This window comes from Orcinus orca, chromosome 6, assembly GCF_937001465.1.
Source record: "Orcinus orca chromosome 6, mOrcOrc1.1, whole genome shotgun sequence".
Taxonomy (NCBI): domain Eukaryota; kingdom Metazoa; phylum Chordata; class Mammalia; order Artiodactyla; family Delphinidae; genus Orcinus; species Orcinus orca.
In genome coordinates, this window is record NC_064564.1 from 110,966,755 (window position 1) to 110,993,852 (window position 27,098).

Below are 27,098 nucleotides of genomic sequence, written 5' to 3' on the forward strand. Positions count from 1 at the left end.
CCTTCTATCGTTAAGTTCACAGCAGGTAAAATAAGTGCATGCTTCCTTTGTAACAGAGGACTCTGCAGGTCATCTGGGTCACCTCCCTGCTCCTCTAAAACCATTATGAAGTGCAAGGAATGTGAACGGTAGACTGAATATGTTCCTAGGAACAGTCCTAGAAGATATTTATTTTTAGAAAGACCTAGAACACCAGATTTTCTTGTCATTTGTTTCTTCTAGAAATGGAACATAGGGGGAAATCTAGTTTAAAAATCATTATAGCTAACTGAAGTTTTTAAATTTTTTGTCTGGCAACATATCCTTCTATTAACCTCACCTGGTGGATCTTAAAGATACTGAGATTAAGAGTAAGTTTGACTAAGGAGCATCTCTGATCAAGTGAATTACATTAATTTTCATTTTTTCCCTTAAATATTCACTAAGTACTTACTTTACACTGAAGCTAATAGGAAATGCAAAGGTGAGTAAGGTATGCCTGAGTCAAAAAGTTTATACCCTAATATAGACTTAGTATATTTCCTAATATCATGGGATTCTTCTAAGTGTCAAATATCTGAGACATTTAATCGCAGAAACAATAATGTCAGCCCACCACTTTAAGTGTATTAATCAGAAAAAAATTACAGAAATAAAGGGAAGCATTTAAGTTTCACTTGTAAAAATAAGTTCTTATATAACCACAAAGACGTATACAACCATAGATTTAGTTATGACAGTATTTGTTTTGTAACAGAACCATGGAATCACAGATCAACAGATCTACAAACATCTTTGTAGCAATCACGACAAGCATCTTCCCGATGAAAGTGAGGCAACTAGGCACCAGCATAGGGGCAGGTGTTTTCAACTTCATATTGATTAGTTCTCCCCTGCAAAAACAAGGGCTTTCAGTGAGAAGCCACATATTTAATGGGTGTTCTGGCACCAAAAAGTCAAAGGACAAAGCGGCAAAACTACACTGGGGTACCTTCAACAGAATCTTTTTCAGGAAAATGAACCTGTTCCATCACCTCTTATGAAGAAAAGTTATGGGCAAACACTTCTGAAGGCACATACCAACTCCCTAACTATCCTAACAGAAGCCCCCAAAACGCCCTAACATGAGCAGGTACTTTCTCTATTAGTACACTATGACTTCATACAGTGAGGAATCTGTAGGAATCACTCAACAAATATTTATTCACTTCCAGTTCTGACAGGGCTCCCACAGGGCTGCCCTGGGAAACATGTTTTCCACCTCCTATGATGTACTTGAGGATTCAGACTGGAAGTTCCACAAGGACAGGGGCCATAATACCATATCCTTTCTGGCAACAAAGAATCTTACACACAGCTGGAATTCAATAAATGTTGCTGTCTGACTTCCAAGGACTACACAATTTTGTTTCAGAGATAAGTCATATATGAGCATGTCGTGTGTAAGTGTGATTATAAAGAAAGAATTGCTTTTTAAAAAAATTAATAAAGGCACAAGAGCTTCTCTACAATGTGCCCTTCAAAATTGTCACCCTTCAAAATTGTCACTATCAACTTATGCCAAAACTACTTTTCACAACCAAAAGAATACATTTTAAATCACTTGGACAGCAGCAAATTATCATTTGAAGGTAGATATGATTTCTAAAACAAAGATATCCCAAACACAGACAAAAAAGCAAGTTATTTTCTCTGATCAGTTGTGCAAAGGTCAAAGATCTTTAAAACCAAATGCTGGCAGGGGTTCAGAGAAATGGGCACTCTTGTGCACTATAAGAGGGAATGAAAATTGGGACTTTTCAGAGGGTAATTTGGTAGTATATATCAAAGTGTAAAACATGAATACCCTTTGGACAACCCCACTTCTAGGATCTGCTCGAAGGAAATAACTGCAAAAATATTTATCTCAGGATTGTAATACTGAAGATCTGAAAGTAACCTAAATATCCATCAACATTGCATATGCCAGGACACATACATACAACGGAATACTACACAGTAATTAAAAATACTTGGTAAAGAATGGATAAACAAAATGTGGTAAACACATAACAATGGAAAGTTATTGAGCCTTAAAAAGTAAGAAAATTCTAAGACATGCTACAACATGGATGAACCGTAAGGACATTACGCTAAATGAAATAAGCTAGTCAGAAAAGGACAAATGCTTCATGACTCCACTTATATGAGGTACCTAGAGTAGTCAGATTCATAGAGACAGAAAGTAGAATAGTCTTTGCCAGGGGCTGGGGGAGGGGAGAATTGGGAAGTAAGTGTTTAATAGGTATGTGTCAGTTTGGGAAGATGGAAAAGTTCTAGAGATGAATGGTATTAATGGCACATCAGTGTGAATGTGCTTAATGCCACTGAATTGTATACTTAAAAATGGTTAGGGGACTTCCCTGGTGGCGCAGTGGTTGAGAGTCCGCCTGCCGATGCAGGGGACGCGGGTTCATGCCCCGGTCCGGGAAGATCCCACATGCCGCGGAGCGGCTAATCCCGTGAGCCATGGCCGCTGAGCCTGCGCGTCTGGAGCCTGTGCTCCGCAACGGGAGAGGCCACAACAGTGAGAGGCCCACGTACCGCAAAAAAAAAAAAAAAAAAAAAAAATGGTTAAAATGGTAAATTTTATGTTGTACATACTTTACCACAATTTTTTAATGTCTGTTAAATGCCAGATTAAACAAATTTAAATAGGCTTTTTTCTTGCTGTTTAATTACAGCACTTCTCAAAGTTTTTAAACTACTAATGTATTATATATTGTGAATCTCCAAGAGGGGGTAATCTAGTAACGTAATATATTCCAAACTCCAAGCTTATTTGATCCCTAAACATTTTTTCCTCTAGAAACACTAAAACATATCAATGTATAACTGAGTTTCACAGACATGGTTTAGAGATGCTGCTCTTCACTTTTACAAATGGCCTTGAATGCCTTTCCTGAACGTCACCAATTCTTGACTCTCCGAGATAGTCAGTGCTTTTTAATATATACCATTAAGCTATCAGATAAACAATAATTAGATTGTTAGTAGATGTCCTACTTTTCAGATTTTCCCACTTTCTAACTCCAGGTTCCTCAAAGCATAAAGATTTGTTTTACTAAAAATGGAAGCAGGGATTTCCCTGGTAGTCCAGTGGCTGAGAATCTGCCTGCCAATGCAGGGGACACAGGTTCGAGCCCTGGTGCGGGAAGATCCCACATGCCACAGAGCAACTAAGCCCATGCGCCACAACTACTGAAGCCCGCACGCCTAGAGCCTATGCTCCACAACAAAAGAAGCCACCGCAATGAGAAGCCCCCGCTCGCTGCAACTAGAGAAAGCTCGCGCGCAGGGCAGCAACAAAGACCCAACACAGCCAGAAAAAAAAAAAGGAAGCAAAAGGGACAACCACAGAGAGTGAGTGGGAGGATAGTAAGAGATGTCCCAAAATGACATTGCCATTTTTAATGTACCGGATGGTCTCCTTTCATACTTCATTCATTCATTCATTCAACAAATATTTATTAAGTTCCTACTGTATGCTAAGTGTGGTTCCAGGTGCAACTTGGATGCTATTACCACTTCACATAACCATTTGATTTGTGTTCACTAATGATCATGTAACCTACCTGTGGTAACTTGAAGCACGTCCTAACAGGGGAGTAAATTTTTAGTAGGCTTAAATGGGTATCAAGTCTTAATATAAGTATATTCTTAATAATAACTTTATACACATACACCCTCCCAACTTTATTTGCAATGTATTATAAAAAAAACAAAAACAAAGGCATAAGGTACAAGACAGTAAAAAAGTAGATGGGCAAAGGGGAAGTAACTTAATATGAATCCATAAGCCAGTGCATGCCATGTACATTTTCTGCAGGTAGAATGGAGAATCCCAGAAGCAAAAAGCAATGATAATAACTAACCTTAACTTATTATAAAAGCTAGACTTGTTGTTCCCTTTTTACATGGATTAATTCATATAATTCTCAAAATAACCCCATAAGATGGTAACTATTTTTACCCCCATTTTACAGATGAAAAAACTGAGGCAAAGTAAGAAACCTGCCCAAACCCAGAGCGCTAATAAGTAAATAGAACCAAGTAAATAGAACCAATAAGCCCAAGAGCTTGGGATCTTAACCACTCTATAGCCTCTCAAAACAAAGAGGAACAAAAACTACAACAGCTATAATAAACATGATTTTTTTAAATCCTGTTGTTGAGTTCCAGGGCCTGAGAGAAATTTGTGGGTCCTTGTGAAAGATGTAAGACAGTAAATGTGTTATGCAGTAGACTAGACCCTTAGCCTTCCCTCCACTAATGCAACAGTGATTTGTACAACAGCAAGAAAGAAGCAGCACACTTAATAATTGTTCAAAACTAAAAATCATAAAATTTTACACATGAAATGAACTCCAGAGATCATCTACTTGTTGACCTGAAACCACAGAGAAGGGTTTACTTTAAATCCCCAGTTAGGTCTAAGTATCTTTCTGAAAATCCCTAGAAATTCATGCAACTTCAGCTACAAAGTCCATACCTAAAATATTGTCTCTTTAAATAACCCCACCAGAAGCAAATGCGCCCTCCTTATACTTCTTCACTCCCTAAGGACCTGAGATAGTAACGTGACTTCAAATGCTCAAGTCCAGCCAGTGGTTTTTCCTGGACTTTCAAAACACTACACACTCACTTCCCTCTGCCAGACAGACTTCAAGCTGCCCTCACCTGCAATCTGTGAAAACCTGTCTGAATAAGCAACAGCCTGGGGCTTCTCAAAGGTCTGCAAACTCCCAATCAAAAATTACTGCTGCCCCATCAATGTGTCATATAAATGTTGGCATGTTAATTGTGTATTTATAAGATTGTTAATGGTTAGTTAATTTACCTCCCACACTATCATTGTACTTGAAATGATTTAAAGTCTGCTGAGGGAGTTAACAACATGTAACAGCAGATGCAAGATTTTTTTTTTTTTTTTTACCTTTCCACACTGTACCCCGACTTCATGCTATTAGCATTAGGCAAGTTGAACCTGATTCCTACACAAGATTCCTTAAGAATGTTATAGAAGCACTCACATTTATTTTGCACAACAAGAAATGATCACAAGTTAGAAAAACAAAGCCTTTTTATTATGTACATTTATAAAAACCAACAGACCCTGTTTTTTACTAAGATTTCAAAGTTCTTTGATCTAATTAAAGTTCAGAATTCATAACCCCTGGAGTTAGAAAATAAGTGAAATGACCATTAAAATAAAATGCACTTTATTGATTTTAAATCTCTTTTTCTAACTCTCTCCAATTTAACTCTAAATTAAATATTCATTTATTTTTTAGAAGAGTAAAATTGAGCCATTTTTTCCCCTCAGGGAATTAAAATCTTCTCCAGGTGAATATGCCTAATTTAATTAAACAGTAAATAGTGAGACCTTATATCTGGAGAACTTAATTTTTCCCTTCACATTTTTATTTCTTTACTTTGACTAAAAGTACTTACTAGACCAAATTACAACAACAGAAAACAAATGCTTGTATCTTCTTTCGAATAATATGGAATTCATTCACTAAATATCATTGAGAACTAGGCACGGGGACTCCTACAAAAAGGTACATGAACACTGGCCTGCATCCTCCAGAGGCTTACAGGCTTCAGCAGATGAGCTATGTCGTGTACATACATAACAGTAATATAAGGCAATATACTACCCATCAAATAAGACACTAAGACAATGTATTTTCCAAGAGACAAAAAAGTTACAGAAGGCTTTAGGAAGGAAGAAGGTGGCATTTAAGGATGGGCAGGCTTTCATTAGGCAAAAACACAAGGAGAACAGTAACAGATGACAGTTACTGAGCTTCTTACTATCAGCTGTACTTTTCATGTAACAACATATTTCATCCTTATTACCACCCCAGAAAGTAGGTATTACTATTACCCCCATTTTATAGATTATTAAAAAAATTAAGGCTTAAAGGCGTTAAGTAACTTGCCCAAGGTCACTTGGTAGATTTTTGAGTCTTTGCAGCTCCTCCCATCACTGGGCTCACTTGTAATTTGCTGTGACCAACAGAATGTAGTTGAAGTAATGTGGGACTGCTGAATCTCGGTCTCAAGAGACTTTGCAGCTTCTGCTACAGCCTTCTTTGGACCATATTTGAATCATGGGAAGAAGCTTGGGATAAAAGACCAAATGCAGAGAGGCTCAGCCATCGATCATTCCAGCTACTGTGATGCCACCCCCCACCGTGAGTGACTGAGGCCATCTGGGACCAGCCAGACCCTCACCAATCTACCAGCAGACCAGGTCTCCTCTCCTATCAAATATCTCCTGTGGACAGAGGGAAAGGGACCCTGGCCCTTGATTTTTCTTTCCTTGTACCACTAACCTCCACCTGAAATGTCTCTGAATCTTACCATCTGCCAAGATCCAGTTAAAGGGAGACTGGTACAGTACAGTGCCTCTCAAACTTGTCCACGGACACACCTGAAGGGCAGAGGAGAGTAACCATAAATCAAGGTAAGAGAGAACCTAGGGGGAGCCACGTAAAGCAACATGCTGTAAGAAATTTATTTTTAGAATTCATTCATATTTTGCATTCTATCCTATAACATACTGAACCTGTATTTGTTTTAATAGAAAAAAATATTTTACCTTTGAATATAGTCACTAAAACTGATAGTCCAGGAAGATGTGCCTTGCTTACTTTGTGGCTTCCAGGACCAACTGGCACATACTGAGATTCTCACAACCCCATTTTGAACAGCAAGGTCTACTGGAAAAACACAGACTTTGGTGTCAGAAATACCTGATTTTCTGAAGGTAAAACGGTCCTTTATCAACGGATAACTCAAGATCTAAATATTGCTCAAAATGTTTCCTATGACAAGTATGGAGAACAACCATAATTAATAATAACACCAAACTATATATAAAGTTCTAAGCACAACTTAGACTAAAGTCAATATTATAAAGCAGTTATTACAAAACAATCAGTATTTCCAGCGTTTTGAAATACTTGTTTATTATTTGAAATTATTGTTATTAGCAATAGCTGTGAAACTTCAGACAACCTAACTACTCACCACCTCCACAACTCCAAAGCTGCCATCATTTCTGGCTGTTACAAGAAATCTGCCAGTTTGGTGCAATGTAGCCCTAAATTATTTTTCCAATGGGTGTTGTCTCTCTGAGATAACAGATTTGATTGACACTTGTTATGATAAACAAATAATTTTAGGTTTTACTTTAAGATTCCAGGTAAAAATGTTTATAGTTTTACCTAAAGAAATGAATAATGCCAAAGAAACTAGACTGTTTCTCCATGTGAAATTACCAGTGTAAGAGCTGAAACCATAAGTAACACTCAACCGCTACCATTCATTGATTTCATTCGACAAATATTTATAAAGCACTTACTATGTGCCAGGCACCAGAGACACAATGCTGAGCAAAAAAATTTGAAAAGACCTGGCTACTGCCTTCATGGAGCTAAAAGTACATATGGCAGTCAACATTTTAATATGGCTCCAGAAATTCTTCTCGATATCCATGCCTCTGTGTTATTCCCTCGAGTGTGGGTAGAACCTGACTTGCTTCTAGCCAAGAGCATAGCAAAAGTGATGGAAGAGTCATTCCCTTGATGACTTTGTTACATAAGACTTCATCCTAAGCAACCCGGGGGAGAGATTTTAAGCCAGAGATTTTCCTGCCGGTATTGAAAAAGCAAACAGCCATGTTATGGAATTATAAGGCAAGAATCTGAGAGCAGCCTCTAGGAGATGAGAGTGGTCGCAGCCAACAGGTAACAAGGAAATGGGGACCTTAGGCTGGAGTCCACTGACACCTTAATTTCATCCCTTTGAGACCCTTAGCAGAAAACCCAGCTGAGGGAATTCACTGGCTGTCCAGAGGTTAGGACTCCACGCTTCCACTGCTGGGGGCCTGGCTTCAATCCCTTGTCAGGGAACTAAAATCCCACAAGCTGCGTGGCACAGCCAAAGAAAAAAGAAAGAAAGAGAAAAAAAAGAAAAGAAAAAGGAAAAAAAAAGAAAACCTAGCTGAAGCCATGACTCCTGACCCACTGAGAGATAATAAATTTGTGTTGTTTTAAGCCACTAAGTTTGTGGTAATTTGTTAGACAACAGAAATGAAAATAGTGCAGGAAAACAGCCTAAGCCCCTTCACCTTCACATACATTTAGGACTCTTTACAACCCAGTTTCATTCATCTGCCCCTTCTCCCCAGAAGGCAACTCCCAGGAGTATTCTGAACACAATCTAGCCTTTGGTAATGAGACTTCCTTTGTGTGAGATGTACCTTTATCCTCCAATACAAACCTTCTTCTTCTAAGTCCAACTCAAATATTTCTTCCTCTGTGAACCCTTCTCCAATTCCCAGGGTCCAAACTGTTTTTTTTTTAAATATATAAATTTATTTATTTATTTTTGGCTGTGTTGGGTCTTTGTTGCTGTGCGCGGGCTTTCTCTAGTTGCGGTGAGCGGGGGCTACTCTTCATTGCGCTGCGCGGGCTTCTCACTTCTCTTGTTGTGGAGCATGGGCTCTAGGCGCACGGGCTTCAGTAGTTGTGGCGCTTGGGCTTAGTTGCTCCGTGACATGTGGGATCTTCCCGGACCAGGGCTTGAACCCATGTCCCCTGCCTTGGCGGGTGGATTCTTAATCACTGTGCCACCAGGGAAGCCCCACAAACTGTTTTTCTTTGTTTTGTTTTGTTTTTTTTGCGGTACGCGGGCCTCTCACTGTTGTGGCCTCTCCCGTTGCGGAGCACAAGCTCCGGACGCGCAGGCTCAGCGGCCACGGCTCACGGGCCTAGCCGCTCTGTGGCATGTGGGATCTTGACGGACTGGGGCACGAACCCATGTCCCCTGCATCGGCAGGCAGACTCTCAACGACTGCGCCATCAGGGAAGCCCCCGCAAACTGTTTTAAAAGCATTTTATTTCTACCTTTAATACAGTTAGTTGTATGAATATCGTGTTTAAGGAATTGCCAATTTCAAATTTTTTAATGCCAAGGATGCTGCTAAACATCATACAATGCACAGGACAGCACCCACAACGAAGACTTATACCCCCCAAAATGTCAATAGCAATAATGCGGAGGTTGAGAAACCTTGCAGTGATGTGTTGTTTGAAGCCACTAAATCTGTGGCAATTTCCAACCCCCGAATGGTTTCATTAATACCAAGATTAATACATACATATACAACTTTGCTACTAAAATCTATGCTCAAATCTTCGAAGGTGCTAAACAAAGTTCAACTCCTAGCATCTGTTTTCTGAAATTTTATCCTACCCTATGGAGAACCACAGCTCAAATTGCTACAATAAAGACAAGTTACATTCCTCCAAACTTATAACTTGATCTGAAGACTGTCACCTGGCCTCCTCCTACTCATTCTTCTAAATCCAGCTCAATGGTCAATTCTCTCGGGAAACCTCCCTGATGAATCCCACAGACCAGGTTAGCTGCTCCCATGTGGTCCCACTGTACTGCACTTCATCACTACTTCTACCAAATAATTAATCCAGCACATTGCCTGTTAGTAATAGGTGCTAAGTGTTTGTTGAATTTATTCATTCAACAAATACTTGTTGAATGCCTCCTGTGTGCCAGGCACTATTCTAGATGCAGAGTACAGCAGAAAACAAAGCAGACAGAAAGTCCTGCCCTCATGGAGTTCACATTCTAATGAAGGAGACAAACAAAATAGAGAATTAAATTAGACAATAAGTTAGAAATGCTATGGAGAAAAGTAGCACAGAAAAGAGAGCTAAGGCATGCTAGGTAGGTGGAGCCACAGCTGCAATTGTAAATAAAATAGTCAAGGGATGCTTCACTGAGAAGGTGACATTTGAGAGTTAACCCTTGAAGATGAAAGAACAAGCCATATGGATTTCTGAGGTAAGCGTGTTGCCAAGCAGGGGGAGTATGCCTGGCACTAAGTATCAAGGAGCCCAGCAAAGAAGCAAGTAGTAGAGGATGAGGTCTGAAGAGTGGGGAAAAGTGAGTAGAGCCTTACAGGCAATTCTAAGCACTTTGCTTTAATTACAAGGAGAAAGGAGAATCACCGGAAGACTGTGAGCAGCAATATGATCTAACTCACATTTTAAAAAGGATCTCTCTGGGGACTTCCCCAGTGGCGCAGTGGTTAAGACTCCGAGCTCCCAATGCAAGGGGCCTGGGTTCAATCCCTGGTCGGGGTACTAGATCCCACATGCATGCCACAACTAAGTTTGCATGCCGCAAGTAAGGAGCCCTCGAGCCACAACTAAAGGAGCCCGCAAGCAGCAACTAAGGGGCCCACCTGCTGCAACTAAGACCCAGCGCAACCAAATAAATATTTTTTTAAATAATAAAAAATAAAAGTATCTCTCTGGCTGCTTTGTTAAGGAATGAATAAATGAATGAATGAATAAACAAAGAAACTAATCACACTTAAAAAAAATAATAATGACTGTCTGTATGTTGGTTTTCTCTTCTAAACTCTCAACTCCTTAAGCACACTGTCTTAATCATCACTGTACTGCCAGTTTCTAGTAGAAAGTGGCTGGCATCCAGCAAGGGCTCAGTGTGCAATAAACAGACAAAACAAATCTTTCCTGTTCCCGAAGGGTGGCGCCATGATTTTCAAAAACAAAAAAGGGCCCTTATCCATGGTGCTGGTGCAGTAGATAGCTCTCCTGCTACAGTCTAAGATTTATTTTCCTTTTCCTGTCTCCTCAATATTTGAAGTTTGCTTAACCAAGTAGAAGGATTCAATAGTTATGCTTCCACTTACCTGGCTCTCAGGTTAACCACATCATCAATTGAGGGAAGCAACACAGTTTATTGCAAGCACCACTCAGGAAACCTGACTTCCAATTCCCTAATTACCAGGGACCTAATTACATGGCATTGGACAAGTTACCTCTTTACAACTCTTTAAACCTGTTTTACACATCAGTCCATTTTTTGCATCTGTTAAATGGGGAGGATGAACTATAAGAAGGGCCTTTTCAGCTCTCAAATTCTATTCCAATCACACGCGAGGTGGAGGAGGTGGAGGAGGAGGATGTAATCACGTGTTCACCCAGGGTTCAAGTAAAAAGGTTTGTGTGTTTTGCTTCATACTGTTTTCCCTCAAAGGCCAGAAGAATTCCACTGCATGTTTTACTTATATCATGGTGCCGTGGTTCACACTCTAAGAACAGAGGTATGAGGAATTCCTTTTTTGACAAAGATTTTAATAGCATCAAGATTTTGGCAGCAAACCCTCTCAAAGGTAAACCACACTGACTGATTTGAGTGAGCACTATTGTCTAAAAAATGCTATTATGTACGGAAACTGGTTCCTAGAACTACAAGCATTGAAGTTAGTAAACACATCTGGAATTCCAGGTTACTGCCTGTAGCCTGCCTAGGGACTAGCTATGGGATGATTTCAAGTGAGTTAGGTGCCTCTGCCTCTGTTCCCTCAGCAGTGAAATATTCATAATCTATGTGCTACTTATCCACCTCATAGGGATACTTACAAAAAGTAAAAAAGCACTATTCAAATCCAAGATGCAATATTCTTGACTCTTCCTGCTCTAGCTACATTTTTTTGGAGGGAAAATAAGCTGTCAACTATCAAACTCATTTATTCAACTCCTAATGAAGGAAGGGCAGCATAAAATAATCTCAACAGATATTTTATTCTAAACAGATAACCCCCAAACTATTTTTCTGTGACTGTGAAAGGTGCTTTCTACTTTCATTTGAATGGCACTTTCATAACCTCACTAAATGGTAACTGCTATTATTATTAACAAAACTGCACTAACTTTGCCAAGTATTTTTTATATCTTCTAGATTACCTTTTTAAAAAAAACTATTACCAGATGGATCAAACATTAGGATAGAGCAGCAGGACTGGCTTCATTCTGCCTGTAATGTTATACAGTTGGGGGGGGAGTGTTTCACAAAATACACTTTAAGTAGAATAATTAATTCTCTGATTCCAGAAGGCTGCTTATTTATTTACACTTACATCACTTACAAAACTGTTAGAGGTGGACTCTATTACTATTTATGTTTTACAAATCAGTAAACTGAGGCACAGACTTGCCCAAGGCCCCATAACTAGTGAGAGGTAGAGCCAAGATAAAACCTAGGCAGCCTGGCTCCACAACCCCTGCTCGGAACAGCTATTATACGCTGCCTCGAATTTCCAGGTTAAGTCCATTTCATCACATGTTGAATCCTCTTCTCTCACTAGTCTAGATATGGGTCGGACTTACCTGTTCATTCAAGAAATTCAACAAGTGTGAATACCTACTACATGCTGGGAATTAGGAGTATAAAGTAACAAGTCATAGTCCCTATCCCCAAAAGGCTTACAGTCAAGCAAGAAGAAAAGTACAAAAATGGCCACAATAAAGGATGAGAGTAATGCTGGAGGATTCTATATAACAAAGTACTATGGAAACACAAAGGAAAGCTATCTAAAGGAAACTGGATACTCAGACAAGGCTACACAGAGGTGACTAAGATCAAGGTAATGGAAGTGATCACTTCCAACTTAGTCACCTTAAGATAGGGGCAAGAGGGAGCAGGCAATTAAATAGTCTATAATGCTGGCTCCTTGTTCAATAATGTTTAAAATAAAATGTGCTCCCGATCTGTCCTATGAACTGCAGATTAACATCAGGCCATGCATAGGTTACTGCAGTAGCAGGGAGAAGATAACTAACCTTTGGAGTGGGGGAAGTGGAGGGAATCAGGAAGGTTGGGAAAAGGGACACAGGAGAAACTAAGAGCATCAGACTGCCTAGGTTCAAACCTGGACTCAGCCACTCACTCATCATGGGACCTAGTGAAAGTAACAATTTCTGTGCCTCCGCCTCCTCATCTATAAATAAATGGGAACAATTTTGGTGCCTATCTCATAGGATTATTGTGAGGACTGAAAGAAATCATATATGCTATGTGTGTATAAAAGCACCAGGCCCATGGTAAGCACTATACAAATGTTTACTATTATTGTTATTGCAATTATTCCCTGGTCTAAAAGATGATTCATTCATCCAGCTTTTTTCAAAGAGAAAAGGCACTAAAATAACATATAGCAGAACATGTAGTTAGCAACTAAAACTACCAGGAGTTCAAAGCTGCTGTTTAGGTTAGCATTTCAGAGAGACTGCTCTGGCAGTTGCACAGAAAATTAATCTGATGGACAAGACACAAGATTAGTTATGAAGCTGTGACTATAGCTCAGGGAAGAGATGATGAAATCCAAAGTAAGGCATTGAAAGATAGGCCTATGAACTTAAGAAACAGTTTTAAAAAATATTTAGGAGATAAAATTGGTAGAACTTGGTGACTGAGTGGATGTGGAGGGTTAAGGAGAAGGCGAAAGTTTACGGCTTGTATGACAGCACCAACAAATGAAACTGAACTGAAAAGTAGGAACAGCTTAACAGGGAGAGGGGAAATGAGGAACTATGTTTCAGACACAATGAGCTTGATATGTCTATGGATTACCCAAACAGAGATCCATCATGATATAAACCTAACAGCCCAGGAGAAAGGTCTGAGCAAATCTGGGACAACAACATATAACTGACACATGAAGGACAGGCAAACCTGAAGCCTAGGAGAAAGATCTGAGCAAATTTGGAAGACATTAACATATAAATGACAGATGAAGCCATGGATGTGAATGAGCTTACCCAGGGAAAATATGCAAGGAAACGAGCAGTAACCTAGTGACAAAACCCAAGAACAGTAAAACAGTCCTCTCTCAGTATATGCAGGTTCGGCATCCGCAGATTCAACCAACTGCAGATTGAATTTGGTTGGTTGGGTGAATGCACAGATGCAGAACCCAGGATATGGAAGGCCGACTGTACTACGCCATTTTACATGAGGGACTTGAGCATCTGTGAATTTTGGTATCCTCTGGGTCCTGGAACCAATACCCTGCAAATACAGGAGGATGACTGTAGTTAAAGGATGAGCCAAGGAAAAGAAACCCCCAAAAATCTCCAAAAATCAACTCAACCTTTGCCTAGATTCTAAAGTTAGGATCTGTGCTGTGGAAATTCACAAATATCTAAGCAGTTACAGTCGTCCCTCAGTAAACCTGGGGGATTGTTTCCAGGACCACCGCAGACACTAAAATCTGTGGATGATCAAGTCCCATAGTTGGCCCTCCCTCCTCCGCATCCATGGTTCCACATCCACAGATCCAACCAATCACAGATCCTGTCATACTGTATTTATTGAAAAAAAATCCACATGTAAGTGGACTGGTGCAGTTCAAACCCATGTTGTTCAAAGGTCAACTGTACTTTCTTCACTGACTTTTCCCTCTCCCTGCATGTCCTAGTAAGAAGTTCCAACTACTGGATTGTGGAGTCCTTGAGAAGAAAGGACTAGAAGCCTTATTTGGCTTCCTGTCACTAACATCCAATATAAGGCCTGGTACACATATGCTTGTAGAGTGAATGTAGTTGAAGAGATAAAATTGGAGAATTTCCCATTCATCAAGACAAAAGGGCTCATGGAATGCCTAGGGTTGCTTCCAGCCCAGACCAGAGCAATAGAAAGCCTGAAGAAAGTGAAAGCAGAAAGGCGGCAGACCTTATACACTGCTGGAGGGAATGTAAAATGGTGCAGCTACCTGTGAAAACAATTTGTCAGTTCCTCAACTGTTAAACAGAGTTACCTTATTACCCAGTAATCCACTCCAAGGTAATACACCCAATAGAATTGAAAACATATGCTCACACAAAAACTTGTACAAGAATGTCCGCAGGAGTATTATTCATAATAGCCAGAGTGGGAACAACCCAAACCTCCATCAACTGATGAACAGATAGGCAAAATGTGGTACTTCCATACAATGGGATATTATTCAGCAATAAAAAGAAATAAAGTACTGGACTTCCCTGGTGGCACAGTGGTTAAGAATCCGCCTGCCAATGCAGGGGACATGGGTTCGAGCCCTGGTCCGGGAAGATCCCACATGCCGCAGAGCAACTAAGTCCGTACGCCACAACTACTGAGCCTGTGCTCTAGAGCCCGCGATCCACAACTACTGAGCCCTCGTGCCACAACTACTGAAGCCCGCGCGCCTAGAGCCCGTGCTCCGCAGCAAGAGAAGCCACCGCAATGGGAAGCCTGCGTACCACAACGAAGAGTAGCCCCCGCTCACAGCAACTAGAGAAAGCCTGCATGCAGCAGCAAAGACCCAACGCAGCCAAAAATAAATATATAAATAAATTTATTTAGAAAAAAAGAAATGAAGTACTGATATATGCTACAATATGGATGAACCTTGACAACATTATGCTGAGAAGCCAGACACAAAAAGCCACATATTGTGTGATTCCATTGATATAAAAGGTTCAGAATAGGCAAATCCATAGATACAGGAAGTAGATTAATGATTGCCAGTGGCTAGCAGAGGGAGAAATGAGGAGTGAGTGCTAATGGGTATGGGGTTTCTTTGGGGGTGATAAACCATTAAAGTGTACACTTTTAAAAGGGTAAATGTTATGATACACGAGTTATATCTCAATTTTAAAAGGGGGTGGGGTAGAAACACAGAGAGGCTAGAATCCATGCTGCACCCTAGAATTTCTTCTAGTTCAGGTGATTCCGACACAAGGATACCAACAAATCACTTAATTGAACAGTACTGGTGACAGTAACCATAAAATTTTTTTAAACAATTTGTAATACAAGTTGATTACATCAAAGAGATGTCAAATTCCTCACCCAAGAATCAGAGATTTCAAGACTTTTCCCCTGGGGAAAGGAGGAGAACTTTCTATACATTAGTGACCTTGTGTGGAGGTAGCTGATCTACATTTCTAATTGGGGGAGATTAAAGCCTAGTGCCAGAAAACACAACAGAACTTGTGACTTTGTTGAAGCAAGCATTCCTACACTGAGCAGCTTCTCCTACCAAAGCACCAGACACTGCTTTAATCCACCCCAGAGCTGGGCCTGGGAAGTCACAGAGTTTACACAATGCCTCTATCAGCAACCTACTGAGCTACTGGTCCTTGGGGAGTAATTCTCCTCTTCACTTTGGAATAAACAAAGGGAGGGGGACACAACAAGGAAGACAACATGGCATGACAGATAACATAAAGGCTTTGGAAATCTTGTGTGTGCTCCCAATTCTACCACCCAGTAGCTGAGAAAACTGGCAAAGTCACAATTCCTCTGGACCTCAGTAAGACATTATCTCATACCTCACAAAGCTGCTCTCACAAGGTAGGGCCCAACAGTGACACTCAAATATTAGTATTCTCCCCAATTCACCAAAAGGAAAACTAGTTGCTAGTACTGTATATTTGGGGGTCATATTGGAAAATAAGACTCATGGACCTCTTCTCTATGAGGTACTTAAACACATATTCTCATACTTAAAATTAGGAAACAAATAGAATGTCCAAATTTGAATCCTTGACTCCTTTCTGTGAAGCCTACCGCCATTTAATTACCAATACTATGCATCTCTTCTCTCTCTAGATTTCATTCATTCTCTTTCTCTCCATTATCCAATCCCATCTTCTCTCACCTAGGCTATAGCAATTGCTTCCTAACTTGTCTTAAGACCCTTCAATAACGTCCCAAACTCTTTAATATAACTGAACTTGCTTCCTCTGCAGCCCCATCTTCCATTTATCCCCTTTGTTCTTTCTACTCTAGCCATTCTCAACTTTTAGTGTTCTTCCAGCCTTTAAAACCATTCTCTCCTTCCACCTGGCTTAAACATCACTTTCTCCTTCACCCTTCAGATCCCAATTTAGACAGCACCTGCCTGGAAGGTTTGACCTTATCAAGTCTAGGGTAGGTACTCCTCCATACTCACCTTGACTCTCATTACTCTAACACTTCTCACACTAGGCTTTACTCCTCAAACTACGCTGCACTTCCGTTACTAGACTGCAAATCCCACGAGCACTGGGTCCGTGCCTGTAGTTTTCATTGCTCGATTCCCAAACATATGACTAATGCCCAATATACATTCAGCTAATGCTGACTGAATAAGTGAATGACTGCAGTTAAGCAAAAAACTTAACTGACTAAATAGAACATTTTGCATGTAATATTTTCTTCATATAAAATATTTTTTTAATTTTGAAGAAAATTACAGATACAGCCAAATCCAATTTTTCATAACAACCATGGGGAAAAGGGCTTAAGCACACATGTACTTTCTACAACTTTAACCGCTAATACTAAATAAAATCAAAAGGAGGTAAACTACTACCCCAGGGGGAATGGTACTCCTAACATTGTTCAGTTTTAGGACTTAATCTCCTTAACTGGAAAGAGTGGTAAAGGTATATATAATGCAAATTACAAACATTATTGTCAAATCTTGCACTGGAGTAAAAATAAGCGGAAATTTTTTTTTGCCAGCCCACTTCTCCCCCCCAAAAAAGAATGTCCACATACTTGATAGAAACACCACTTAACTCCAAATAGCTCACCAAGTGAAGGTTACTGCGAAATACTTCAAATTCCATAAGCACTCAGGACTGCAAAGACTGTGGGAAGAGAATGTTCCAAGCACCAACTAATGATCAGAAGGTACAAATGAAATAAACCCTGATGCATGATGACTATCTAAGGAAGTCTAAACTGAAGACTGAATATATTTGTTCTGAAATCATTAACCAAGCTTCAGCTTCTGAAATACATTAAAAATATTTAACACATTTTATGTCTCAAGTACAAGTGACAGAGATTTATTATTAAAGGTAACTAGTTTCCTTCGCCTAGTTTAGATACATATAAATCTCTATCACATTTCAGACTTCATTTTTGTATTTTGGATTTTTTCTTAATACCAACAATTTCAATTCTTATCATGTGCTTGTTCCCTATGCTAATGAGAACACTAGTTATACCAACTCAGAATTTTTATTATCATTTTGGGGATGTGACCACCTTTTTTATTCTGTTCATATTTTAACTCAGCAACTTTAATCCTGCGATCAAAGCTTCATTAGCTTGTAAACAAACTGTTTCTCAGGTAAACTGAATTGCCCCACATCAGTATCTTAAGCAAATAAATAAGCACAAAAAAGGCAGAGATTATAAATTAGGGCAGACAAATCTGTATCTAGCCCCACGCCAGTAAAGAGCATTCTATCAATACAGTGAAATGCTAATCTCCTAATTAACAACCTAATTAGGTAATTATGGCTTTGCAGAGGGATGCCGAAATGAAATATGACAACATGATCACCTCTTTATATGGCACCTGTGGGCCTTTTCAGCTGTCATTGCAAAGAGTGCAATATCAATTTGAACAGATGACAAAGTGCTGTCATTTTTCATTCTGATAATATACAGAATGCTTTGGACAGAAGCAGTTTACAAAATGAAACATCTTGCCTGGTATTTTCCTAATTTAAATATGCTCAAATACTTTGTTAAATTTTTGCATGCTTTTGTATATACGAGAATTACCATGCACATTTAAAAAAAAACCTAGACATCATGCTTAACGGTACAAGCTGAAACTACTGCAATTTCATTTAGGAAGTATATAATTAGAAAAGAGTAAAAGACACAATTCTTCATGACATTTTAATATTCATACATCCTGAATACTGCTATCACAAAAAGTAAAATTCAAACTTTGATCTTTAATTTTTTTCTTACAAAATTTTTCAAAAGTGAGATAGAAATTCACACTTACACTTTTCCATACCAAAAAAGCACTTACCAAGATACAAATATTCAACTCACAAAAAAAGCTCTATATACCAATGACCAGCCTTACGAATAATAGGCATGTACTCTTTCTGAAAGACAGAGCTGTCACAGGGCTACTCACTGACCCACTGGCCACTAAAGAGGTGATGGTAGCACTGGGACACTGGTACCACCTACACAAATATGACTCTTCTTTCAAGATATTTTTGAGGAGGAGAGGAGAACCTCAACATCATGTATGTCAAGATACAGGAAACCATATCCTAAGTGTAAAACAACTGAGGTTAAAACTAACTTGAAAATACAATCCTATTGGGTTAGCCAAAAAGTTCTTTCGGTTTTTAAGTAAAAATAAAAGGTATTTTTCATTTTCACCAAGAATTTTATTGAATAACGTATTCACTGTTTTGTTTCACTACCTTCTGCCATTTTTCAGGCAACTTCATAACTCCATCTTCCCAAAACTTTTTATCTTTTTGAGCAAAGAACTGTTCCAGGTGCCTTTTACGGTCTTCCAGGGAACTGAAATTTTTTCCATTAAGAGGATTTTGTAAAGACCAAAGTAAATGGAAATCCAAAGGCGCAATGTCTGGTGAATATGGCAGATGAATCAGAACTTCCCAGCCAAGCTGTAACAGTTTTTGCCTGGTCATCAAAGAAACATGCGGTCTTGCGTTATCCTGATGGAAGATTATGCGTTTTCTGTTGACTAATTCTGTATGCTTTCTGGCGAGTGCTGCTTTCAGTTGGTCTAATCTGGAGCAGTACTTGTTGGAGTTAATCGTTTGGTTTTCCAGAAGGAGCTCATAAGAGAGGACTCGCTTTCAATGCCACCATATACACAACATCACCTTCTTTGGATGAAGACCGGCTTTTGGTGTGGTTGGTGGGGGTTCATCTCGCTTGCCCCATGATCTCTTCCGTTCCACACTATTGTACAGTATCTACTTTTCATCGCCCATCACAATTTGTTTTAAAAACGGAATATTTTCATTACGTTTAAGTAGAAAATTGCATGCGGAAATATGGTCACGAAGGTTTTTTTCGCCTTAGGTGGAACCCAAACATTAAAGTGATGAACATAACCAAGCTGGTGCAAATGATTTTCAACGCTTGATGTGGATATTTTGAGTATGTCGGCTATCTCCCGTGTGGTATAACGTTGATTGTTCTCAATGAATGTCTCAATTTGATCGTTATCAACTTCAAATGGTCTACCTGACGGTGGCGCATCCTCCAGTGAGAAATCTCCAGAATGAAACTTCGCAAACCACTTTTGACACGTTCGATCAGTCACAGCATCTTCTTCATACACTGCACAAATCTTTTTTTGCGTTTCAGTTGCATTTTCACCTTTCTTGAAATAATAAAGCATAATATGCCGAAAATGTTGCTTTTTATCTTCCATCTTCAATATTAAAATGGCTACACAAAAATTCACCAAGTTTTTTCTTAAATGCACGCTGATATGATAGCTGTCACAATACAATCTAACAAAGTTGTTTCGAATGAAGTTAAAGACAACTAAGTGCTACTACAGCCATCGTACAGAAAAACCAAATGAACTTTTTGGCCAACCCAATATAACTTCAGATCACCTGTATTAGGGAAAACTTTTTGGTCAAAATGATGTGCACTAGCTCTACCCATATTTCTCAATTACAAGTTAATTAAAAGGATTTTTTATTGAAAAGTAATTTATGTTTATCAGAGAGTATTTTGGAAAACAGAAAAGAGCATAAAGACCTATAATCTAACCACCTGTTTTTTTCTTTGTGTGTTTGACATTAATTGAGATCATACTTTAGTTTTATATCCTTCTTTCACTTCATATTATATGATGAGCATATTAAGTCACTAAAATTCTTCTAAAACATCTAAAATGCTTGTACAATATTTCCATTCTATGGCTTTTCCATTTCTCTTACCTCTTTGTTGACTACTAAAGTTGTTTCTAATTTTTGCTATTATAAATACTTCCACAGTGAACACCTTTGAACATGAATATTTTTCTACATTTCTGATTATTTCTTTAACAAAGATTCTTGATTTAAAAAAAAAAAAAAAACCCTAGGGTTCCCCTGGTGGCGCAGTGGTTGAGAGTTCGCCTGCCAATGCAGGGGACATGGGTTCGTGCCCGGGTCTGGGAAGATCCCACATGCCGCGGAGCGGCTGGGCCCGTGAGCCATGGCCGCTGAGCCTGCGCGTCCGGAGCCTGTGCTCCGCAACGGGAGAGGCCACAACAATGAGAGGCCCACGTACCGCAAAAAAAAAAAAAAAGAAAAAAAAAAGAGAGAAGCATCATTTTAGATCTGAACTGTTCTCCACTGGAGTCTGCCAGTAATCAGTTGTGCAGCTTTAAGCATGTCAATTAGAATCAGAAAGCTTGGCATCCTGAAAAGACCTCACCAAGACTTCAATCGTGCTCCCTCATTATCATCCAGATGGCAAAAAAGATACAAAGATACTTGTAAGTGACTTGACCAAAACCAGAAGGCTGTTAGTGGCATACCTGCATTCAGAATTCAAGTCCCTCTCAGTCTAGTGCACTTTCTACTAAACTGTAATTCACTGGGCACCAATTTCTTCATCTCAAGAGGTTATGATAACCCCCCTTGTTCACTTCATGTACTGTAGAGAGTACCAAAGGAAACAAGAGATCTGGCAGCATTTAAAGTGCTAAGGGCACAAAAGTATTACAAGGTCATCATCACCTCATCCAAACCCCATCCCTCCAGAAATTCAGCCTGATCATACAGTAAAAGCATTTACCCTGCCACTTCCCCAAAGATATCAGTATGAGTCAAATACAACACCCCCTCACTCTAGCAATTTACCAGTAGATTTCTGATCAATAATCACAACAGGCATTGTACCTCCTGCTTTGAACAGTGGGTATCAAAATTTCAGTGAGCAGGTAGGTCAGAGTTCACAATCAGGCAGCCTAAGACTGTACACAGCCCACAAATGTGTTTTGGTCTACATGATAATTTTTTTAAGGGCAGTTTTTTAAACTAAATACATTAAAATCCAGATTTCCAGCATCTCTTGAAAACAATCGGAAGATCTAGAGATACTGGGTCCACTTCCTCACACGGCGACAAGCAACTGGAGCTGAGTAGTGACTGCTGCCTTCAGACTGACTGGTCATGGGCCCTCCAGTTCACAAGATCTGTCCTACTCTTTATATTACATCATGGGCATTTGAGTTGGAGACTCCTCAGGTAGAGTTCAAAAGAGAACTAAATTAATAAATATTTGTTTACTCTTTTGGCCAACTTTTTTTTTTTTTTTTGCATTATCAACTCACTAGCTGTATGACTCTTGGGTAACACACTTAACCACTAAGGCTTAGGCTACTCGTGTTAAATTGGTAATACCCTAGCTCACAGAATCATAAAGACTGAAGGAAATAAGGTATACAGAAACATTTAACGATGACTGTAAGCACTCAATTACTTTAACACAAGCTAAAATGTGCTAACTTTTGAGTGAAAAACTTCAAACTCACAGAAAACACAAGGTCAGGGTACCTCCCATAAGAGAAACAATGTAATGTGACCGAATTCTTTGTCATAATAATTTGACATCTATTGCTGCGTCCTTAACAATAAGGCCTACACATCAAAATAACAGATTTACAGCAAATTCAGCTGAAGCATATATAATCTACTGAACTGCAATAGTTTCTAAAGTCTTCAGTTATGAGTCAATAAGCAAAACAAACACCCCACTTAAGTATATATATTTAACGAGACAGATGAGGTGATGAGTTCCTTGAGCGCAGAAGCCATGTTCATTCCTCATTATTCCTACTGCCCAGCATGGTGATGGGCACGTTGAAGCTAGGGCTCAAGGGCTAGCTCCTCTCCGAAGCCACAAAGACACAACATGGCGTAGTACCAAAGAGTGGAGTTACCAAAGTCTGGCAGATAATCCCCTCTACTCTCAGCTCCAACAACTGCATAAACTAAAGGAATTCATTTAACCTCTGTGCTCTAGTTTCCTCATCTGTAAAATCAGAATGGTAATAACACCATCCTGTAGAGGAATGAATGAGAATGCATTTAACACAATGCTGGCACACAGTAAGTGCTCATTAGCTACCATTATCAGTGTTTCCTCCTTTGTGCTCCACAGTAACCTGTGGGGACTGCTATCTTAGTACCTACTATGCTTTGCTATGGTTCACCTGCACAAACATGTCTGCCCCATGGGAGTGTCAACAACCTCAGGGTGGGGACCTGGTTATACTCCTTTTTGTATCCCTGGGTCTAACATTTTCCCTGGCACAGCCGAATGAATCATAGATCTTCAAGGTATTTATTAACAGGAAAGGTTATGAGCAGAAACGGGAAGTGACCTCTCTTGCCCAACACACACGCCCTGACTCTGACCCCCTCCTGACCCTCCAACTTTACTTCCCAGTATTCCCACTGAAAGAAGCAATGGTTTGATTTATTCAGGCTGGTCTACTCACTACTCTAAAACCATGCCGCAGGCATTGCATCTTTGCATCTTACAGCTATTTTCAGGGGAACCTTGCCACAAATCAGGCCCTTTACCCACATTAGCTCACAACACTTCATGAAGTCTCTATCATTCCCCATCTCAAACTATACTTGAAGGAAATGATACTTAGAATTAAGAAACTTGCCAAAGGTCACATATCTAGTAAGAGGAAGGACCAAGAATTGAAGCCAGCATCCATGGTTGTTCTCTACAGAACGTCTGGTCCACTCATTCAACGTTGAGCTGACCCACCTACTACCTTCTTGCCTTGGAAGATTAAGGTCTTCTCTACATTTAAAGGACTATCTGACATTCATATTGACATTGATATTTTTTCTCTTGTATACCTGTTTCAATATGTATTTGCATACAGAGAGCTATGGTGTGAGAAAAGAAAAACACATAATGGAAAAGGCACAGATGTAGGCATAAGACAGACCTGGGTTTGAATCCTGGCTGTCTCATACCAGATGTGTAATTTATCCTGAGCCTTCCTAATCTATGAATTGAGGTTAAAATGATTAAACAAGAGAAACCTAATATAATCTCCAGTATAGTAAATAACAAAGCTTAGTTAACCCCACATTATGAAACATTACCTGGACATAGTACACTCCTCAAAAGTGAATAACGCCCCCTCTTCTGTGCTACCACTGGATCACAGAAAGAACTCTCCCGCAGTGTACATACCATTCTGTGTTCGAATTATTTCCTTATCTCACTCACTAAATTGAGCAGACAAGAACTGAGTCTTATTTATCTCTACATTGTCTAGCATGGTACCTGGTATATATCCATACTCAGTAGATGTCTGCTAAGTGAAATAATTGTAGATATAATAATGAGTGTTTATAGGATTCTAGAAAAGAAATCATTTCCAGCTGAGATTGCCCTGAACTGGTTGAGGGAAGGCCAATTTCAGCTGGGCCGTGGTAACATCTCAATAGGTGGGAACAGAAAAGGAGAAATCTAGGCAGAGAGAAAGTCCTACAAAAAAACAACGAACAAAGGAAACAACAAAGGCATCTAGGTCCTACTTAACCAGAGTAAAGGATCTGGGTAGGGGGCCTTTCAAAGCGTAGCTGGAAAGTTAGCCAGGAGCCAGGAGGTGTAGAGGAATGTGAGTACACTCAGGCATCACAGGAGATGAAGGAAGGTATGAACACAAAGCTGAATGGGAAAGGGGCCGCCTGCATGCCTCACAGGCCCCAGCAACCTTGCAAATGTGTAAACTGAAAAAGATAAAACAAATATCAATACTTCATCAACAACTCTTTCAGCGTTTACTGAGCATCTTGTGCGAGCTCACAGAATATGAAGAATAAAACATGGTGCCTTCTTTTCTGCTGTTTTAAATTAGGAATCCACCCCTTCTGCTTGTCAAAATATTGATAGAATGAGAACGTTGACTTCGCTTTAACCGATGTTTGTAAACACCTGTCTCCATTTGACTGTTCACGCATGGGGAAGTTTTGAACTTTGCTGGTTTTGGTTTATAACATGATGCTTTTTGCACAGTGCCAGGTATTGGGAGAGGCTTCAAAAATCACTTCATTCAGAATGAAAATTGAGCCAATCACTGAGTCAACTTTCGGGTCTCCGGTTAAAGTAATGCTCTTGCTTAAACTAAAATGTTTTTTTTTTCCCCAGCCTTAAACAGATTTGGAAGACTCTATGCCACTCCCATAAACAAAAGGCTGAAACAAAGTTCCAGCAGCACTCTGGCTAGAAAAAAACAGTTCTGCGAGGCTGTTTACCCCTTTGGGGCAATGGAGCTAAGGGGAGCTGGGAAACAGGGACTGCACAGACAATGCTTTAAAAACTTGATTTTCTCGTTATGAAGATTAAGACACCTAGATGTTGCCGAGGGTACAGCCAGAAACTGCCAGAGTCAACAGTACCCTCCCCAAACCCCAATTCTACCAAGTCCACTAGTTTCTACTCCCCCAAATCACACACCCAGCTGTCAGGCTCATAGCTGCCTCCACGAAAGGGCCAGAAAACGGATGCTCAAGGGAGACCAGAGCAAGGGCCAGACAGGCTGCCCGCTGGGCAGCGCCGAGCGCGGGGGGAGTGAGGAAGGCCGCCAGGCTCCTCGGGTGGGCTGGCGGAGGTAGCGAGCGAAGGAGCTAGAGGCTGGGGCAACCTTTACCTGCAGCTGCTGCCACACTACGGGCCGGGTCGGCCCTGGGACACGTTCCTGAGGGGATGGCTCGGCTCCCCCGCGCCTCCCGGCCCCTGCCCGAGCTCCGCACTCTCGGAATCCTCGGGGACTGGCGCTCCTCCCGGCCGGCTCAGCAGCCGCTTTCCGGGCTCGCCTTCATGCCCCTGCCGCTCACCGCCGCTCGCCAGCTGAGCAGCAGCCCTGTTGGCCCCGAGCCCCGCCACGACCCGGAACCGCACTCCGCGCACCGGAAGTCCCTGAACGGGAAGAAGCCGTTGGCTGGGGACGTAGCGCGCAAGCCCCAGAGCCAAGAGCAAGGAGGGAAGCCCTCACGGGGGGCGGGGCTGAACGGGAGGCCGTGCGCGTGCGCACCACTTCCCCGCCTCCGGCCAAGGCCTGGGTGGGAGGTGAGCTGGGAGTCTGGCAATGTACGTTGACTTCCGGGTTTGGGTTGGGTAGAAATCAGCGTCAGCCTTCTCCTTGGAATTTCCTCCTCTCTCTCCCTGCTTCCACGGAAAAAAGCCCTTGGTTCCTCCAGAAATGAGTGATGAGGAAGACCTGGGTTTAAATGCCAACTCTAACCTGCTGTGTATCCTAGGACAAGACACCTCCCTTCTCTGACCCATCCATACAGTGGTTCCAATTTTAAGTATTGCTGTGAGAATCGAATGGGATGTTGCTCTAAAAACACTCAGCACAGTGCCAGACACTTAATAAACTTAGTAAATGTTAGTCATTCTTGTCTGTAAAATGGAGATAATTATCTTCCCAGAACTGCAGGGAGCTTTCCATGAGATATGTGGACCCGACGCAAACAGGAGCTCATTGTTGGTGATCTCTCTCCCTCTCTCAGGGAATCAGTGGGAGAAACTAGTGTGAAGGGGAAAGAAGGACTCGAGCAGTGCAATGATATCCCTCCTACCTGAGAGGTAGTCTGGAACGTCTCTCTTAAAAATGCGCCTTAGCAAAAGAAAGAAAAAAAAAAAAATCAAGGCTGAATTTCAGCCCAGGGGGGATGTTACCCAATATTAAAGTCACCTACAAATACACCATGGATCCACCCCCTTGTATTCAAATATATGATTGACGTCTTAGCTCACATGGAGAAAAAGAAATGCACCTTACCACTCAAATGTGCTTTCTGCACACACACCACCCCAGTTTCATCAGGGGCTTGTTGGAGGTGCTCTGCCAAAGCAAGGGTGTGAACAAGGTTGGATATTCTGTTTTCTGAGGTCACCAGTTTATCTGTCCCCTCCTAAATATGAATCTTCATTTTCACTTGTCTCTTGGCCTCCAGTCTGAAGCACAGTTGCCTGATTGTAAAAAACTCAACTGGACCCACTAAGCTTTCTCTCTACAGGTTCTAAGGAGTAAATACCCACTCTACCACTTACAGTTTTTATCACTTCATCTCTCTAAGTTGCCTCTCTAAATTTCCTTATCTGTAAAATGGGCATGACAAAAGTTCTAATTAACCTCACTGGGGGGGTTTGTGGGGATTAAATGAGCTAATACATATAGCTCACAAAGAATAGAGCCCGGCATGTAGCTAACATTTACTAATATTTGCATAAAATGGCTACCACTATTACTACACGTCAGTCAGTAAACAGATACTTTTTGAGTACCTATGTATTAAGCCTATCCTAGGCCCTGGAGATTTAGTGGTGAAAAAGCCAGATAGGGACTCCACCCTAAAGAAGCTTACAGTAAAGTC

General features: G+C 40.5%; 1 protein-coding gene across 1 annotated transcript in view; it reads right to left on the reverse strand.

Moving 5' to 3' along the window:
• The window catches only part of MAPKAP1 (MAPK associated protein 1), a 231,336-nt gene extending 205,710 nt beyond the window's left edge, over positions 1 to 25,626 (reverse strand). Inside the window, exons 1-2 of the mRNA XM_049710710.1 lie at positions 25,367 to 25,626; positions 6,391 to 6,460 (exon numbers count right to left, since the gene is read on the reverse strand). The gene's annotated coding sequence lies outside the window, so the exon portion shown is untranslated. The remainder of the gene's footprint in view (positions 1 to 6,390; positions 6,461 to 25,366) is intronic.
• Positions 25,627 to 27,098: the final 1,472 nt, after the last annotated feature.